We start from the raw sequence: 4144 nt of genomic DNA on the forward strand, positions 1-4144 counted from the left end.
TTGGATACAAAGGACCTTTGAATTTCAAGTTTAATCAGGGAAAATTTTCCTCATCTAGTGGGAGTGAAGAGGCAATTCAAAGACTAAATTTAAAGCTTACATCATGTCTTTCTTACCAGCTGATATCAAATCGGTTTCCAGTCACTTAGCTAATCCTTACCCATTCTTGTAATCTTGAATTAAATGTCATTTCCTCAATGAGCACTTTCCTGCCCCCAATCTAAATTTGTTCCCTTTGTTTTATTGTTCCAAAAAACCCTATAATTTCTATGAAAGAGTGAAACAGGTTTTACTTTATAGGCCTTATCACAATTTCTATGTACTTCTCTGTGATTATCTGTGTAATGAATAGCTGTCTTTCCTATCAACCTCTAAGTTCCACTAAATGCCCTTTGTTCAGAATAGTGCCTGGCACAAAGGAATGTGATAGCTGATGAATGAATAAACCTGAGCCATCAGGCATCTCTCTTACTCTGCACTGGACTGTTCTGTAAGTGGGGATGCTCCCAGTGACACATCAATTAATTCAAACTCTCAAATGCCCAAAGAGGATTGGAGACACATGAAGCAGTATTTCTGGGTGTGAGGCTGTAGTTCAATATGAGTGAAGACAAAAAATAAAGAATTGAGAATTCTCAAAAAATAGAGAATACACACAAGCACAGTAAAATCTTGGATTGTGAGTAATTTGTTCTATGAGTGTTCCGCAAGATGAGCACACATTTTTAATACATTTTAACTTGATAAATGAGTGATGTCTTGCAATACGGGTAGTATATGATGCCAAACGTCACATGATCACAACTGAGCCATGGTTCTCTCTCTCTCTCATTTGCTCGCTGCGTGATTGTGGGTGATTGTCAATGCAACGTCACATTTCTGCAAAATCCTCAAAAGGAGGCAAAAACAAGTGTCACTGTATAGGTTCCTTGTTAAAGTTGCACAAAAAGAAAAAGATTCCACTGAGCCAATAGATAGCAGTGATTCCATTAGTGATAGTGAAAGTTGTCCTACACACTAACTTTCTTCTGTCTCATCTTCCTTGCAACAGCCACAAAGGTTTTCAAAGATAAATTTCAGGTTAATTTTGTATTTTTTTATATTTTATGTTTTCTTTATAATTTTGTGTTATAGTATTGTAATCATTTCTATATGAATATTTTTGCATTATGGAAAGATTCATCTGAGTTTCCATTATTTCTCACGGGGAAGTTCTCTTTGATATTCAAGTGCTTTGGATGACCAGCATGTTTCTGGGATGAATTATTCTCTCAAACAAAGATTTAAGGTAAATGTCTAAAAACACAGCGAATATGTTTATATGGAGAGGGGACACAGTATGAACGTTATACTAATCATCTCCAAACTTGAACCAGGCTAAGGTAAGAGATCACAGCTGACCAAGCCTTAAGAGACAGTGGACAACCTTGGATTACTGACAATGAGATTTGGTTACTGTTCCACTAATGGGTAAGAGGGAATTTAGCTTTGCCTAAAGATGGAACTTTGTCTCAGCTCCTGGGAAATAACTTATAAATCCTTGGATTTTCCTGAATCATAGGACTATCTTCATTATAGATGGTGGGCCTCTCAGATCACACCTGATAGTTTCTGCTAACAAGATGATTCAGCATGGGGCTGGACACACCCCATAGTCTCAGGATAGGGGGTTGACCCTGCCAAAAGGACCAACCGTATCATTTATGGTAGAGGCTTTGGGTTACATCGTATCAATTAACCCTGAGACTGAGTTCAACCACATGGGCAATCAATCAGTCCTGCCTACATAATGAGATCCTAATAAAAATTTGGGACACCAAGTTCAAGTGTTTCCTGAGTTGGCAATACTCTGTGAATATTTGTCACATAGTGATGTTGAGAGGGTAGCCCCTCTCTGAGGACAATGGAAACTTCCAAGTTTGGACATCTCCCAGACTTTCCTATGCATCTTTTACTTTGGATGTTTCAATGTATTCTTTTTCTCTTCTTTCTTTCCTTTCTTTCTTTCTTTCTTTCTTTCTTTCTTTCTTTCTTTCTTTCTTTCTTTCTTTCTTTTCTTTCTTTTTTTTTTTTTGGTAATATAAGTAAACATAAATATAATAGATTTCAAAGAGTTCTGTCAGTCTCTCTAGAGAATGATGGAACCTAAGGTGGTTTTTGGAAACTCCTAAACTTGTAGCTGTTAGAAGTAAGAATAGTCCTATGTAGATGCTTTCGTTTAACTTTGTAGTTGATTCCTAGCTCTGTGCAATTGGGGTCACAAGTTCTGGGTAGACTTGTCAGTCCGGAGGTCTATACCCTCAACCTCACAGCATGACCAAATCTGGGCAGCTTTGTTTTGTATTGAGCAATCCCATGTGGATAAAATAAGGCATCTGTGGGATGCCTAAACAACTAATCAATCATATCGAGAAAGTGAAAAAAAGTTAAAAGTTGACAATATAGGCAAAGCAACTGAAAAGGGAAGTAAATGTCTACACATGTCATTTGGAACACATGTGTATATGAGAGAATTACTTTTAAATGTTCTCAACACATGTGCTGGCAACATCTAATAATAATTAGTATTTGTCAAGTGCTTACTATTGAAAGTCTGTTCTGAATGTTCTACATATATTAACTAATTTAATTCTCAGAACAACCCCAGTTATCAGCCCAGTTTATAGAAAAGTGAGGCAGAAGGAGACTAAATAATTTGTGCTAGGTTATGTACTCCCAGGATTTGAATTCAAATCATCTGACTCTTTAGTTTGTGCTCTTAATCAGTGTCCCATATGGCTTCTCAGAAGGTAATCACTTATATTTTCTCTGATCTTATAGAAAGGTGTTAGTAAGCTGGTTATCTTAATTCCCAACTTTAATCTTCTTTGTGACAAAGTAAGATTTTCCCATGAGCAGGTGTGTATGTTATTTCTAATAATCCCCATGTGCCCCATGACCCTTCTCATGTTAGGGAGGAAGTCCTGATTTCTTGAAGGGAGGAGAAAGAGCATAATGAGCACAAAAGAAAAAAGAATAAGTAAATTATTTGCTTTCAAACTTCAAATCAAAATTTGGAAACTTTCTCTAGAAACAGTACAATGAAATAAAGGAGTTTGAGTTTGGGTTATGTCTTTCGAGTTTAAAAGAAATCTATGCCTTAAAAAGATCTCTGAGAGTACAGGTTGATACAAAGAGTAATGAATGCAGGCCCAGATGTCATGCAGACTTTTGGTCTGTGGGAATTCCTAGGGGTGATGAAAGCAAGAAAGTAAGACATTGGTGAAGATCTCTGTGTCCTGCCTCCTTACCCCTCTCCTGCCAATGGGATGGGAAGTGCAGTAATGAAGCCCCCAAAGCAGTTTGTAAGAATCTGAGAGTGAAGGACTTACAACTAATTCTTGCCAGAAAGCCTTGGTGACAATATCTTTGCAAGTTTCCGGAGATGGCTGTGTAGTAGTGCCACTGGGCTCAAAGAACCCAAGACAGCCTGGTTCTGCCAGGCTGAGGTTGGAGCAGATGAATTTTCACATGTACACAAAAAGCATGGAAATTAACTGGGAGAGACTTAGGGAATCTGGAGTGGCTTTAATTTTAGGAGAAGAAGGACACAGAACATGTGGATCGACCACCAGAAACCTACAGGGACTCACACATCTGGACAGATAGAAAGAGTAATGCCGCAAACCAGACCCAGAACTCCATCTGAGCACATGCCAATGTGGGCCAGGTGTCCCCAAGTGATGTCAGGAACATGTCAGCCCTCTAGAACTTAGATGTCATTCCAAGAAGGCGGAGTGGGGGGATGACGGGAGCTGGTGGAGAAAATCCTGCACAGCTTTCAAACATTATGATCTAATCACGAAAATCCTATATTTGCTTAAAGTAAGTTTTCCGATACCAGGCAAACGGTTGCCAGAATTAGAAACTCAGTTGTTAGAGAAAATAAAGCTGTCCTGGTTTGTACCTCAGAGTCAATTGCAAAATGTTTACCCACTACATCTGTACTTATCAGATCAGCCATAGTCAATAGCTTCTCTGCTCCTACACGAATGACAAATGGATGGCTTTCAAGTGTATTACACCCTGGCTTGGGCCTACCAAAGCTTATGTGCTCTTTCTAAGACCAGGGAAATCAAAACACTATGACAGAGAAATGCTCACC

Source organism: Crocuta crocuta, unplaced genomic scaffold (assembly GCF_008692635.1).
Source record: "Crocuta crocuta isolate KB4526 unplaced genomic scaffold, BGI_CrCroc_1.0 scaffold175, whole genome shotgun sequence".
Lineage (NCBI taxonomy): Eukaryota > Metazoa > Chordata > Mammalia > Carnivora > Hyaenidae > Crocuta > Crocuta crocuta.